Source organism: Ovis aries, chromosome 2 (genome assembly GCF_016772045.2).
Source record: "Ovis aries strain OAR_USU_Benz2616 breed Rambouillet chromosome 2, ARS-UI_Ramb_v3.0, whole genome shotgun sequence".
Lineage (NCBI taxonomy): Eukaryota > Metazoa > Chordata > Mammalia > Artiodactyla > Bovidae > Ovis > Ovis aries.
In genome coordinates, this window is record NC_056055.1 from 174,046,056 (window position 1) to 174,062,762 (window position 16,707).

The 16,707-nt window shown below is 41.3% G+C and overlaps 1 protein-coding gene across 2 annotated transcripts in view; it reads right to left on the reverse strand.

Moving 5' to 3' along the window:
• THSD7B (thrombospondin type 1 domain containing 7B) overlaps positions 1 to 16,256 on the reverse strand; it is a 1,048,668-nt gene extending 1,032,412 nt beyond the window's left edge. For both annotated transcript variants that reach the window (XM_060411164.1, XM_027965001.3), the window contains exon 1: positions 16,114 to 16,256. The gene's annotated coding sequence lies outside the window, so the exon portion shown is untranslated. The remainder of the gene's footprint in view (positions 1 to 16,113) is intronic.
• Between the last annotated feature and the right edge of the window lie 451 nt (positions 16,257 to 16,707).

The window sequence follows — 16,707 nt, forward strand, 5'->3', positions numbered from 1 at the left end:
GCTCTCAGACTTCCTCGCAGACCTTAGAGCTGATTTAAAGGACCAGGGCAGGTGTTTAATAAATGTCTACTCTTGATGGTTACACTGGCATTAGTGTGCCTTTTCTCTTTTAAAAGGACTGACGTAATATTTATCCCTTTCAATCTCTTTTCTCTTGAGTTTTCTTAAAGGGACAGTTCCTGAACAAATTAACAACAACAACAACAAAATTGAGGAAAAGGTAAATATGGAATAAGTCTATTGTCTGCAAACAGGTATCTACGAATTTCATGGGGAAACCCTAACCACTTGCAATTGTTAAATAGTGGATCAAGATTTTCTTTGAAAGATGATTTCAGTGGTGATGTCAACCAGGGAACTCTACAAGCAGACACTTCATCCTCTTGACACTCTGAATCAGTAAGTTTGGTGCTCGTAAGAACATCAGTGACTAAGCATATATTCATTTGCATGTCTTCTTTAAAATTTCCTCGTTTAACTTCTTAAAAACTCTCCAGTAAGGGGAACATGTGTGTACTAATCAGTACTTCCCCTCACCCCCTGAGGAGTTACTATGGTATCTTCTATAAAGGACTGTTATATTTTCTACTAATAAATTCTAATTAAGTTTCCTGCTACTTACCCACATCTTTCTCCATTTCTAAAGGCTAATATTCCAATCTCAACTTTATTTTCTAGCTATCCTTTTTGGCCAAGTGTCATACATTTCAATCTTTTCCAGTTTACACTTAGTCCGAAATTACCCATTTTGCTGTCTAAATCTCCAACAGTTATTTTGGCAGCTTTAAAACAGAGACTCAAAATGGTAGGATCACGGGAATATTGCCAATTCATTTTTGGCTTTTCTAATACACTAAGATTCTACTTTTAATCATCATAATAAAATGAGTCTGAAAAATGTCCATTGGATTTGACAACTAAGAAATCATTCAAAATTTTGGCGAGAACTAATTTCAGTTGGAACAGTGGGGACAGAATCCAGGCTCGGTGATTCGAAGAATAAATGCATAGTGAAGACAGAGAGAAAATTCTACTAGTTTCATAAGGTAGAGCTGGAAAAAAAGACAAGAGATAACAAGGTGACTGGAAAGGGAGTCAATAGTAGATTCTTTGTTTTACATGAGAAAGGCTTGTGCTTATATATGCAATATATGAATGTCTGATGGTACATTGTATAGAGCATTAAATATCACAATGTCAACTACTGCTTCAAAGCACTCCCATTTGTTTTTGTTCTTGTTCATAATTTTTCTATATCTGAGAGAATGCCTAGTATGATTGGGTTACACAGATTTCTCCCTCCTTTGTAACCTGCTCAACCTTTAAAATCAGAGGCATGCTTTCTTTCACAAGTTTTGTCCTCTACACCCCTCAAACAGTCATTTGTTGGTTTCAATAAAATGGTATGACAAGTCCCAATAGGTAAGAGTGCTAATTCCCTTTCAGGTGAATTGTTTGCCTCCTCTTCCCTCTTTTCCTGCCATTTCTCATCTTGGATTTGCTATCACTTTGCTATCATTTAACTATGTGTATGTTTTCTTCAGAGTGTGTGTGTGTGTGTGTGTGTGTGTGTGTGCGTGCGTGCGTGCGTGCACATGCTCACACATGTGCTGTACTAAATTCCCGTCATCCTCTGTTCACTTCCTATGCCTTCATAGCTTAACTGATTTCATACTATAAAATCTGAGCATCTCTTTGCTTTCAGTTCTTGGGGCTGATTGACTACTTTGATAATTCAGATGCTTTTATCTCGTAGCCATTTACCGAACATCCATGCTTGCCAAACTTGTTGCCAAATCAATGGATAATTCTGTCCCTGTGTGCATTTCCCCGTCATGCTGACACATGCCAAGACAAAATTATTTACCTTGGATTAAAAGGATTTGGGTCTCACTTTATTTAGACTGTGAGCATCACAAGTTTTCAAATCAAAGAGTTTGAAAATGAGATCAAGTTCTACGCAGGCCAGTAAACCAGGGATAAGCCATTCTGCCCACATTTCCAGGCTGCAGAGGAGTTTGCAGTTGCTTTTATTCTTTTTATTGAATCTTGAAGAGGTTTCTTAAGCCATGAACTTCAAAATACTAAGGCTTTAGATTAAAGAGAATACAGATATCTAGTCTTAAAGACTAGCATATATGATCCAGAATCAAAAGCAATGTTTGGAAAACTGTAAGTAAAACAAATATGGTGATAGGGAGCCAAATTTATTCCTCCTTATGCTGAATCCATTAATCCATAAAATTCCATAGGTACAATTTTTATCTTTGTAGTATATCCTTCCTCTTTTTCTCCTACCTCCACATTAATTCCATGACTATTCCCTGAGCAGATGGCCAGTTTGGGGATATGGGGATATGTACATTCTACCAGGCCAAGGATAGTGCAAAGCATACCATAGACACACAATGTTCCTTACTGGTTAGTATTTCCTTTCTAATATTATTTTCTAATTGTTATTTTATATTGGGGTTTAATTGATTTACAATGTTGTATTAGTTCCAGGTGTATAGGAAAGTGATTGTTACAGATATACAAATATCCATTCTTTTTCAGATTCTTTTCTCATAAAGGTTATTACAGAATATTGAGTAGAGTTCCCTGTGCTATACAGTAGGGCCTTGTTGATTGTCTATTTTATATATATTAGTGGTATGTATCTGTTAATCCCAAATTCTTAATTTATCCCTCCCTCTGTAACCTTTTCCCTTCGGTAACCATAAGTTTGTTTTCTTTGTCTGTGAGTCTATTTCTGGTTATTTTCCTTGAGGAACTTGGTAGGTTGGGAAGAATTATTTTAAATCTATCAAAGTGTACTGAAATCCTTTCAGGCAAAATGCTAAATAAATGTCTTCCTGATGATCTGATGTGTTTATGCTGATGTTAAATTTTCTGAAAGTGGCTCAAACAGCCACACTAGAAAAGCAGCATATTCCATGCCTTGATGGGACAATCCAGTCAAAGGGGGCTCTAGCTCTGTAGGTTACAGACTTGCTAACTTCTTGCTGATTCCTTCTGTTCAAAGACACTAACTATTCTCCGGATATTATTTAGCCCTATATTCTTCAACTATCATTGGAAACCCTACGCAGGTACATGTAAATATATTTTTAACCCACTCTGCTCCCCGCCTCTTGCATGCCTACCTCCAAGAACTACTTAACGTGATTGAATGTCAAAGTTCTTCATCCACAGAACAGAACAGAATCATTTCTGGCGTGCTCAAAGTGTCTGTGACTCAGGTTAAATCATGATATGACCCCGGCATGCTGAGACAAGAGGCTCCACATGTCCAACAGGTTAAGACTATCTTTTTTCAACTGCAATGGAGCTGTCAGAAGTTACCAACTGGATTCAGCAGAGTAAATCCAGCCAAAGGAGACACAGAGGAATTGAGACTAGATTTGATTTCTCTTCGTTATTTAGAATGCAAATTTTTATAGAAATGGTCCTATTATAAATATGATATTATAGTTGTACTTTAATTCACAATATAAATAAAATTAATGTACTACTTTCATTTAATCCAGCACAAAATCACTGACTCGATGGACGTGAATCTGAGTGAACTCCGGGAGTTGATGATGGACAGGGAGGCCTGGCGTGCTGCGATTCATGGGGTCACAAAGAGTCAGACACGACTGAGCGACTGAACTGAACTGAACTGAACCTGTGTACATATGTGCATGTTAAGTCACTTCAGTCATGTCCAGCTCTTTGCGACCCGACGGACCATAGCCCGCCAGGCTCCTATGTCCATGGGAGTCTCCAGGCAAAAACACTGGAGTGGGTTGCCAGGCCCTCCTTCAGGGGATCATCCCAACCCAGAGATCAAACCCGTGTCTTTTATGTCACTAGCACCACCTGGGAAGCCCCTGCATAATTATTCTCTGCAAGCTGTTGAAAATACAAATATAAGTAAGATGCATTCTCTGTGTTTTCACAGCTCATACCTAGTCAGAGAGCTAAATGTATACAAATAAGGTGATTTGGCTTGGCCAAGGACAGAGGACGTTCAAGTCTCACCAGTTAGAATACAAATTCCTGGAGATTGAGGCTGGTCTCCTCTATTTGCTTTTATCCACTCTGTGCCAGGGACACAGCAGGCCCTCAATAAATACGCTGAATTTATTCACATAGCTCACAAATGCACATTGCATTTTCCATTGGTTTGTCTTGCTGTGTAAAGACGTCTTAGTTTAAAAAAAGAAAGAGATGGGCTTCACAGGGGATATATTATGTCCACAAGCATTATGTTTTAATTCTACCAATTCTATAATCCAAATGAAATATCTAATATTCATGCACATAATATTAGATGACATATCCCTAGAGTCTGTCTCCAAAAGGAAATTCCTCCCTATGAAGTTTAGAATTTTTTTCTTCCCAACTGCAGCCTTGTTCTTAGTAATTTTCTTTTAGTAAGCAACTCATGTAAAATGCTCCTCCCTCCCCAAAAAGAGACTTGGAATTATTAAAATGTCCCACATTCTCACGTACAGCTGAATAGAGGTTACACTCACAAAGGAGACGCGAGACTTTTTTTTATGTTTCACGCAATGAAAGGCATGTCACATTCTGCTTTTTCAATTGAAGCATGCCACAACCTGGAGGGTCGGTTACTGTCAGAAATTCAACTTGAGAAAAGCCCTCAGATCACTGAGAAGAATGCTACCTGCCAAGTCATGAATCAAACGTACCCGAAATTACTACGATTTGATCAGAAATATCCCTTTGGTGGTCTGCGTGTCACTTCTGACTGCAGGAATCGTAATAAGGTAAAAGAAGACTGAGAAACATTAGCAAGTGAGAAAAATTGTTAGTTCACTCTTCAATAAAGGTGCTTTTCTCTCTTCTCTTTCTTATTAGAGATAAGCTGATTTTCAGCTATGCCCATTTCATATGCATCAGGCTACATAGATACCCTAGCAAACCAATTAAAAAAAAAAAAACAATGATAATAAAAAACAGCACAAGAAACTGTAATTGTTTAGCCTGGACATGACAAGGGCAGGATGACTATGCATGTAAACAGTTGTAAACTGGAAGACATTGGGATATGATCCACTGCCACAAATGAACACATGGGATTAATTTTTTGACAGATGATACAGAGAACTCTTCCTACCTTACCTAGTGGCTCAGACAGTAAAGCGTCTGCCTGTAATACAGGAGACCTGAGTTCGATCCCTGGATCAGGAAGATCCCCTGGAGAAGGAAATAGCAATCCACTTCAGTACGCTTGCCTGGAAAATTCCAAGGACAGAGGAGCCTGGTGGGCTACAGTCCATGGGGTCGCAAAGAGTTGGATATAACTGAGCGACTTCACTTCACAGAGAACTCTTCCTACCTTATAGGTTTTGAAAGTAAATAGGTTCCTGAGAAAAGCATAGAAGTATTTTAAGCTGGCTTTTTTGAAGATATAATCCATGCTGGTATTCAAGAACAAAATTAATAACTAGCTGAATGACCTCATATATGCAGGCCAATGGTACGCGCTCTGGAAGGAAACTTGGCAGCCAACAGACAGCAATCGAGTGGGGCTGTTCACAGCACAGGCTCTAGTCATATCCCATAAGGCCACCCCAGCCACAAGTGGCTACTGAGCACTGCAAACATGCTAGTCTAAACTGAGACATATTTGTAAGAGTGAATTACAGACTGGCTTTCAAAGATTTGGTACAACAAAGCTCTAAAACATTTCATTAAAACTAGGACTAAATCTACTACATCAACCAGAAATCCCACTACTGGGTATATACCCTGAGAAAACCACAATTCTAAAAGACACAGGCACCCCAATGTCCACTGAAGCAATATTTATAATAGCCAGGACATGGAAGCAACCTAGATGCCCATCAACAGATGAACAGATAAAGAAGTTGTAGTACATTTATACAATGGTATATCACTCAGCCATGAAAAGGAACAAATCTGAGTCAGGTATAGTGAGTTGGATGAACCTAGATCCTCTTTCATGGAGTGAAGGAAGTCAGAAAGAGAAAAACAAGCATCGTATATTAACACATATATATGGAATCTAGAAAAATGGTACTAATAAACCTAGTAAGAGAACAGATTTGTGGACACAGTGGGGGAAGGTAGTGGGATGAACAGGGAAAATAGCACTGTCATACATACATTATCACATGTAAAATAGCTAGCAGGAAGTTGCTAAATAATACAGGGAGCCCAGCCTGATGCTCTGTGATGACCTAGAGGGGTGGGATGGGGGGAGGGGAGGGAAGCTCCAGAGGGAAGGGACATATGTATATATAAAATTATGATTGATTCACATTATTGTACAGCAAAAACAAACACAAAATTGTAAGGCAATTTTCCACCAATAAAAAATAAATAAATATAGGAAAATAATCATAATAATTTTCTTATAATTGATACATTTTGAAATAATATTCCAAATACATTAGGTTGATATTGATAGAATACATTATTAAATTAAACTTCAATGTCCTTTTTCCCCTCTTTTAATGTGGCTACTAGAAAATGTGTGATTGCATATAGGAATTGTACTTGTGGCTTGCTTTCTATTTCTATTGAAAAGTGCTGCTGTAGAATCAGACTACCTGAGTACATATCCTGACCTGGATGATGTCACTTACTGTTTCTGCATCTATAAGATAGGAATAATGATAAGGCAGTCAACTCTAAGAATTTTGAGAGGATTCCATAAATTCATACATGTAGAACAGTATCGGGCATATAGTATCACCAACTAAAACCTGTCACTTACTACCTGCCTCTACAAAGTCACTAGCCACTGCAGGCATGGACCTTCAACACCCCCTGAAAGGAGTTCAGGGTGGAGAGCAGAAACAAGATATTCAGTGCTCTGGGAAAACTGGCAGAACAAGCCTACAGATAGTTAGATCTTTTCAGGAGAAGATTTTATTAGCCCAAATGTTTGCACCTCCTCATATCTAGAAAAACACTAAAATCAGCAACAGTGACTTCTGCTTCTCATGTCCAGCAACAAGCCTCTAACAAAATGTGTGCTTGACTCCATGTACCCCTGCTTCACTAAAATCATATGTAATGCTGGCCTTCTCCACTACCTCTTTGGAGCAGTTTCTCAGAGCCATCTGAGCCATCTGAGAAACTGTTTCCCAGGCTATAATCCTCATTCTTCCCCCAGTAAAATTTAACTCACTAGCCTCACATTGTGTATATTTTTTTCAGTCAACAGTATATGCTCGTTAAACCTGGTTTAATACCCTGTGCACAAGTCCTTTCTACAGAATATGGTGACATACAGGTTCTAGTCCTCTATTTGAATAACCCCAAAGATAGTGAACCCACATTTTCTTGAGATATGGCATTCCTGAACTTCTCTGAATGTGAAAAAGTTTATTCCTGGAATGAGTAAAAATCTCTCTTTGCAACTCTGAATCTTCTGAGCTGCTTTATCTACGATTGTGCCAGAGGCAAAGAGAGAAACTGGTCATATTCCAACGTTATATTTCTATAGAAATTGTTGAAAGATTTTGGTATTGGAAATGGGGATATTATACATTCCCATGGAAGTTCATGTCAAGAGACCTCATGCTGACCCAGCAAAACCTTTTTAAAAACAAATTTTCAAAAATGTGATTCATCATACATGCTTCACCCAAGAACAACCTTTCTCTTTTAGCAGAGTTTTCCCTTTCAACCAAGGATACTTTGCTGTCGGAAAGTGGAAAAAAGAGGACAGACAAGGACACACACTCGATCAGATGGCTCAGCCCAATCATGGGAGTGACTAAGGCCACTGCCCATCTACCCACACTCACATCTGAAGACCGGTTTTCCCCCTTTTCCTGCTCTTGGGGCTAATTTCAAAGCTAATGCCTTGAATATTTGCATATTCAGGAGAACAGTTGTTTTAATGATAAGCCATTAGTGAAAGGGAATACCATGTGGATTTCCTACACGTGTGGATTTTCAGAATCTTCCAACAGTTTCTCAATAAGCCCACACTTTTATATATGTATGCCTCAAGCTCTTTACAATTCTAAGATACTATAAACTTTATACATAAGGTCTGCGCCAAATCAAACTGCAGCCTTTTCCCTGTGTCCTGATGACATGTCTGCCTCCAGGTAGAAATGATTTAGCATTGCTCTTCCTGTCAGTGAACTCCATCCATCACATGTGTAGGCTCTGGCTGTAGGTGAGTGTGAGTGACTCTGTGTGTGTGTGTGTGTGTGTGTGTGTGTGTGTGTGTGCATGCCTGCATTCCAGTAGAGGTTAAGATTAAACTTGCTGACTCAAACTTCAGGCTCGAGGGCGGTCTAGTGTGTCAGAAGCAATATGGGTCTTGCAGACAGACAGACTGGAATGTAAATCTCTGCTCTGTGGTTTACCAGTTATCCTGGCCTTACACCCTGTGCCAAAGGTCCTTCAGCCTCCCTTTCCTAGTATGAAAAATGAGGCTAAATAACAGAAACCACTTTGCAGTGCTATTATGAAGCTTAGACATGTTGACTCTTATGTACCTAGGCAATACAGCATGTCATAGATAAGCAATTAGTAGTCACTTTGGTCACCTTCCTGGATATTGTTAAACTTTGCCCCAGAGATCCTCAAAGGGCCACTGTCACCCTTCTTTCCATCACACTCTCCTTTCTAACAGGTTTCAGAATCTTCAATAGAGTGGTGCCCTTTCTGATTCAAGCCCTTTACTACCTAAACTGCACAAGCAGATGCTAATAAGAAAATAGATTCAATCAAACATTAAAATTAGAATTTACCACCTGAGTTGCTCGGACAGAAAGAGGGCTTTGTGAACTGGCATAATTAGACAAAGCTCAGTGGAAGTATAATTAAAATGGATCTTGACTAATAGGTTAAATGTGGATAACTGGGAACTGGAAGTAGGAAAAAACAACACGTGGGACTTCTGAAATTGGGGTGGGTCTTGTGGTTGACTTAAGGAAGACAGGCCTGATAGCAGAAGGTCAATGTAATGTAGGACCTGGAATATTTTCCTTGTTCACAATAGAAGTGTAACTTGTGTTTCTCAAGGTCCATTTAGCACTGTTTCATTTTAGCCAGAAAACATCTAGAAGAATGAACCAAAGAATTCTCCTTATAGAGTCTGCAAGGTTGGAATCACCCCTTCCCTCTCCCTGATTGGCCAGAGATATTCTAGCTCATGGAAGAGGTTAATTCCAGTGAAACCAAGCCCTGCTAACAAGACTTAATCACAAAAATGAATGGAAGTCGATATGAAATAAATTGAGTTAATTCTGAAGACCAGAAATGGAGATGGAAAAAATAATTACTTTTTCCCCCGAAAGAAAAAAGCTTTGTTGAACTATTCTCACATACATAAACGTGTGTAAAAGAAGATACAGTTGCAGCAGATGACCTGGGGTAGAAATTTGTCTCTGCCCTTTGACTTAGTATGCTTAGTTATATTGGGGTTGGGGAGGGGGAGACAAATTCAAGAGAATGTACAGTGGTTTTTATGGGGCTTCCTGGTGGCTCAGATGGTAAAGAATCTGTCTGCAAGGCAGGAGACCTGGGTTTGTTCCCTGGGTTAAGAAAGATCCTCTGGAGAAGGGAATGGCAACCCACTCTAGTACTTTTGCCTGGAGAATCCCATGGACAGAGGAGCCTGGCAGGCTACAGTCCATGGGGTCACAAAGAGTCAGACATGACTGAATGATTTTCACAACATGACAATAGAGTGGCTTTATAGAAATTGGTAGCTCAACCAAAAGTGGTCTAGGTACTCTGGGCTCTTTGTTCACATAACTATATGCAAATAATAATAGCTAAATGTTTTTAACATTAAATATTAATAGCTAAATGTTTTTAACAGCTATAAATGTTGGAGATCTAAAAAATAAAAACAGATTTCATGTTCAAATACTTGATAACACCAATGGCTGCATTGATTCATGTCATGAGTTAAAAATATCAAGGGATGATACTAGAAATACTTATCAAGTGGCAGGGCTTCAAGTGCCAACCAACCAGAACAGATTCTAGCAATACCCCTGGGGTGGGTCTCCAGGCCCTTCTGCCACACCAAGTAGTATCTGTCTGAGTTGCTATAATAAGAGATCATCTAAGAGATGTCAGGGGAATAGCCATAGGACTGAGGTGGTAATAGGGTCCTCAGGGGGCTTAGAACAACACCTGTTTACCTACGGGTACAGATTTCAATATTTTTACAACCAGCAAGGCTGTATCAGGTTCTTCCCAGGTGGCGCTAGTGGTAAAGAACCCATCTGCCAGTGAGGGAGACATAAGAGAAGCAGGTTCGATCCCTGGGTCAGGAAGATCCCCTGGAGGAGGGCACGGCAGCCCACTTCAGTATTCTTGCCTGGAGAATCCATGGATAGAGGAGCCTGACAGGCTGCAGTCCACGGGGTCACACGCAGTCGGACACGACTGAAGCAACTGAGCACACACGCATGCACACGCAAGACTGTATCAGCGGCCAAATCACCCGAAAAGTGCCTAACGTAAGCAAGCAAGGCAGAAATCAATAGAGGAGTGCCCAGGAGCCAACTCTGCAAGCAGAGATTACTGCAAGCTTTAGTCTTACTATACTTAAAATCTTTCATTTATGTGTATTACATGGTATAGTTTTCAAAATAACCACCTGAAAGAAACCTAAATTCAAATCTGCCTCACTCCAAAACTACAGTTGAAGACCAAGCCATGGTGCCTGACTACCATGAAGTTAAGAGCTTTTCCCAACACTGTGATTCTTCCAGAAATAATGAGTTGTTCAATAACATAACAATAGGGCACAAATCTGCAGCCAACCCTCACGCAGACAAGTGGGTAGAACACAGCAAAGAGCTGCTTTCCAGTGAAGGCATAGAAGGATCATTTATGCATTAGTTACTCAGGATTCTGTTTTTAGCTGCAGCATATTTAATTACAAGAGGCTCATAATTAAAACATGCCTAGAGAGGCAAAATCAAAAGAAGGCATCATGTTCCTTGATGCAAAATACCTAAGTTCAACAATGACAGCCTTGATGTAGGGGCCATCTCTTCATTCTCACCAATCCTCACATCTAAGTCAAAGTCCAACTTTTCTGATGGGAAGACCTGCTTTTTTTTTTAATTTCAAAAAAGTCTACAGACTCCCACATCACAGGAAAAAATTAAAAAAATGTGAAATAAGCTAATGACCAAAAATGAGATGAAAAGTTTTAAAGGTGCTGTGTTGCTATTGTTGTTGCTGTTCTTGTTGTTTTTCATCACAAGAGCACACACCTACTCTTAAAATATAGTAGTTCTTCTATGGGCTGGATGACTTAATTGTTTGGCTTACAAACTGAACCTGGGTTGACTCCTCCATCCCTTCAGTAAGCCTGAGTCCTGGCCACCAAAGAAACTCTATTCTCCAGCATCTCTAGGATTGGTTTCAGGAGTGGACCAAAAGACATGAAATACCCTGGTTTGGGAAAAGCATCTCAGGAATTTGTTTGAAATGGATGATTTTCAGTAGATGGCTGCTCTCTACAGGTCCTGGACTTTCGGCTGGAACATATCCCAACCTCCAGCCAATCCAGGGCCCCCAGAATCCGAATTGGCTCTGGGCAATCTATCCTGTTATTGTTTGTCCTGAATTCAGTGGTTTTTGTACACTGACAGACTCCGTCGGTTTGTCTCAAGTCTGAAGTCAAGGGGAGACTCTGTCAGCAACCAAAGACCTCTGTTCAGTCCTGAATGGCAGGTTTTTCCTCAAATTCCAGGGCTTCTTCCTACACTTGTGGTCCTAAATACATAGTTACACAACCCTCTAGGTTGTCTAGTTAATATATTGTACAGTGTTCAATACACTGCACCCTTAAAGCTTTGTCCATTTTTAGTCTTCATTCAACAGTCTGAACATAAGGCTAGCATATACTTGAACTCGTGGTGAAGTTTGAACATTAATAAAATAGTATACCCATTTAAAAAAAAGGCATGAAGTAACTGGATTTCACTAATATTCTATTTTCCCCTTCAAATGAACTGCTTGACCTAGTTGCTAGAGAATGCTTATAACAAATCATCAGTGGATTACAGTGGATGAAAATAACTAAGTATCTATATTTTATTTACCTGGCTGGCTCCAGGCAACATGGCTCCAAATGCAAGTGCAATCCTAGGATTCAAGGACTGTGACCTCTATTTCCGCCTCTGTCAAAAGCTACATACAAGTTGAAGGGAAATGCACCTAATCCTCTTTGGCTTGCTTTCATCAATAGCTACTGTTAGCTCTTATGAATAACCATCCATGAAAATCCTAGTCAAAACATCAACAAAATAATCCCAACAAATGAGAAAATTTAAAGGGTGAATACAATATTTATCGTCTTGGAGCAAGGTTGCCACAGACTTCACAGGTGCAAAAACACTAATCCCACTTGAACTCTCAATTTCTAGAATTAAAAGTAGAGTTGAAAATCCTCTACTTTCACAGGTTTAACATGTTAATTATCACTTAGATATAATCCTGTTAACAGCACTAAATTAAGGACCTGTGTTATATTTGGGAAGTTGCCTGGTGTTAAAGGGAATGCGGCTGCTTCCTTTATAGCTATAATCTGGGCAAATGTCTTCTTTAAAAGTATAAAACACTTATGTGCAATTCATATCCAAAAGACCCAAAAAGATATCTAAGTAGCTCATGTAAATAGTTTTGGATGCTGTAATACCCTCTATTTAGTCAAAGATCCATTTTTTATACTTTGCCTGGAGAGTGTCTCTGGAGCTATGCTGTCAATGGTGTTGTGCTTTTCTCCACCAAGTATTAATAGTATAGTTGTCACTACTTAGACTCTTTTAATCTGTTCATCTTGATCGTGTACTTAACATATTGTATCACTTGTCGTTTTGACTCTTAACTCAATAGGACCAGTCAACTATTTTTCATCATTCTATTCAAACTTTTGAAATGATGTTATTACTTTCATGCCTAATCTTTATAAAGTGTGCAGAACAGCAAAATTGTAGTTTGGGAAAGATGTTTTCTTTGAAGGAATCAAATGACTTTAGCTTCAGTTTGTGAAATATAATTAAAATGAGTTACATGTCTTGGAAATTTTTGTTTGTTTGTTTGGACACTCCTCTTTCACTCGCTTAGTTCCTATCTTTTTATCCTGCCTATTCAGTCTATTATTTAAGGACAAAGTTTTTTAAGCAGATATTAATAAAAGAATTCCTTCAGAAACAGGATCTGAAGCAAGTAGACAAGGTCCTTAATAGGCTTTCTCATGAAGTACATTTTAGCAGTATCATTTTTCTCTAATTCTTTACCTCTTTCTTTCAAAAGGCACACTCAGCACAGAACAGAAAGGTATCTTCAGTTGCCAATTTATTAATGTCAATCCTCAAAACTGGAGACTGTGTTTATACTGCTTTTATCATCAGCAATTATTGTCTGCCCATCTAACAGTCCCTCTGTTTCTTAGCTCTTCAGCTAGTTAACAAGAAACAACTTTCACTAAAAATAATGGGGCTGGGGCTTCCCTGGTGGCTCAGATGGTGAAGAATCCACTGCAATGCAGAGACTAGGGTTCGGTCCCTGGGTCACCTGGAGAAGGGAATGGCTACCTACTCCAGTATTCTTGCCTAGAGAATCCCATGGACAGAGGAGCCTGGTGGGCTATAGTCCACATGGTTGTAAAGAGTTGAATGGGACTGGGCAACTAAGCACACACCAACACAGACATACCTAGGTCCTGCTAGGTACTGAAAATATGGAAATAGGCAAAAGAAACATGGTCCTGCTTTAATGAGATGCACAGTGCTGAGTCGTTTCAGTTTGTGTCCAGCTCTTTGCTACCCTGGGGTCAGTTGCCATACCCTCCTCCAGGGGATCTTCCTGACCCAGGGATTGGACCTGCATCTCTTCTGTCTCCTGCACTGGCAGGGGTTCTTTACCACTAGCACCACCTGGGCATACTAAACTTTAGTCTACTAAACATAAACAGTGAGCAAATAAACTACAAAATACCTTAAAAAAAATAATGAGGGTAAATACTGAAGACTATGAAATACTATAAAGATAATTTTCCAAGTATGAATTTAAATATTAAAGTAGATATAAAGTAAGCCCACTTTATCTGAACTACTGAAATGGACTTTGAAGGTCTCTCAGCCATTGGCAGACTTTTGCTGGACCACACATCTCCAAGTCCTCACCATGGCTTAACTGCAAATCTTCAGAACCCTGAATGGTTTGCAGGTGTTCACAACTGCTGGAACTGTTTCTGTTAAAAAACAAGACTCTCCCACATTTTCTAAGCCAACAATTTTATTTGTATATGTTGTTACAGGGTCAAGAGAATTATCATCAAAATTATTTTTCACTTAAATTAAATGCAGAAGAGTTTCCAGTCCCCAACTCCCAGCAGGCGGGTGAAAAAAAATCTGCAATGCCCAGGCATAGTAAGAAGCCAATTCCAGGCATTTTCTAATCTACCCAGTTGGCTCATCTACCCACAGAAAGCAGAGAACTGGCCAAATGAAGTTTTAAAAGAAGGCAGCTGATATTAATGGTATCAAGGTTTAAAATAGCAGTGCATCAAAGTGAAGCCTCAAGACACATACTTTATATAGTTTTCAAACCACAAATGCAGGAGACTCTTCCTTTACCACTGGATAGGACTTCTTGATTTGTTTAGGAACATCCTAAGTTGCTTTCAAGAAGCCTTAACCAACAGCTATAATATAGTCCAGAATATAAAGGAGCCTCCCTGGAGATCACTACCTCCCAGTTACCCAAGAAACCATTACTGTCCTGGGAGAGAAGAATACCACTTTGACATCCAAAGATTGCCTGACAAAAGAAATTTCAGATGTACATGTGCACACACCTACACACACACACACAAGACACTCCACAACCATGCCAGCATGCATCCTGCCTACATGGGTTACCATTTTCATGATAACACAGCACCCACAGATGCCCTCTTGAAAAACACCAAGAAGGCTTCTCCAGCCAGGTTGTCATTTACAAGAGCACAATGCAAACAGTAAACTACCAGGAGATCACCCTGGCAATGACCAGAGCACCTAATAACCCTGGCATCTCCCATAGAAGAGGTCAATGTAACATGATCTTGGTCAATTGCCCCTTGACCAGAGATCACTGAATTGTTATAGCTCTTGAGGAATACCCAGAATAATTCTAAGTACCACCCGCCCTTCCCAGAAATAGTTTTCTCCCTCGATCTAAGAGATTGAGAGAGTTTAACACTTCCTCTCCAAACATCCCTGCCCCCCAAGCTTTCCAACTTCAAGAGTCATACTTTGTGGACTGCACAAAGGAGAGGGTGGGTTCATTTGCATATTCAAATAACTTTCATACTACTGGAGGTGTTAGGAAAGGTGACAGGAGCATATGGGTGATGCTTTAGAGATTGCCCGTGTCCTCCTCCTTGTCCCTTACTCTCAAGCACCGTTCCCAGGTCTCTCTTCATAAACAGAGTGATGTAACACCAGACCCACAAGACCCATTCTCCCCAGCTCGCCCCTCGCAGGGACAGTGGAAGTATAAACTGTTGCTGCAGCTTCCCTACACTCCACTGATAAATCAGAAGAAGCTGCAAACTTCTTGGCTTGCTCGGCTATCCTCTCGGGGCACTGGACGCCCACGCACAGATTTCCCAGTCAGAACTATGGAAAGGGAACCCTCAGTCAACCTGTTTGCAAAGCCGCAGAACTCTACGCTTTCTGATCCTGGGCTTTGAGGCTCTGCGCTCAGGATGAGGGACCCCTGGTTTCCTTCATCAGCCACCCGTAAAGCAAGCTGGAAGTGTAGGGGGCAGAGCTCTTGCCGTCCCACTCCCAGAGCTCAGTTCGGTGGCCTGAGGTCTGTGCCCATCGTGTGTAGGGTATCTCCGCCTTCCCAGCCCAGGGGTCTCAGCACGCTGCGCCCCTGGCAGCCCGCCCTTTCTGCAGCCTCAAGCCAGAGGTGTCCGGGAAGCTCCGCTTGCAAGTTCCAGTATACTGCCCGGAGGAGAGAAGGAGGCTGCCCAGGGAGAAAAAAACAAAGTCTGTGCCCGGGGCGCGCCCCCCTCCGCCCCGGTCACCTCGCCAACCGGGTGCCGGGCATCCCTAGCTTGCGGTGCAGCGCGGTGGTACTCACCCGCCTCACCCGTGCCGCTGCCGCAGCCTCTGGGAGCTGCTGAGTTCCGAGCTTTCTGAGTGCAAAAAAGATGGTGGTGCGTATCGGGAGACCACCCATTCCAGCGTCTGGCAACCCGGCGGCGACTCTGGCTCCTCAGCACTGAAGGAAGAGGAGGAGGAGGAAGGAACAGCGCAGTCGGACGCCATCTGCTGTACACCTCTGCGCTGCCATTGGCTGCCTGGCGCATCCCCGGGAACCGCGGGGCTCGGGCCACTGGGAGCCACCTTGCGCCTCACCGCCCCCAGCAGCTGCTCCCCGCCTCCCCTCCCTTCTTTCTTCTCCCCTCCACAATCTCCTCCTCCCCTTTTCCCAGCGGTGCGCTCACCCGACCCTCCACTCGGCCCCCTCCCGTATGAGAGCCACTGCGCACTGGCCTCAAGCGCCAGCCTCTGCTCCTCAAGACTGTTTTCTGCAACTTTGAAGCTTCAGGGTGCAGGCGTGGGCCGGATGAAGGGACTCCCCAACCAGCCTGAGCCCCGGGGTACCTAAGCCTCCGACAGTCTCGGGCAGGGGCAAGCACTTTGCGCCTTGGGGGAATCTAAGAAGTGGCAG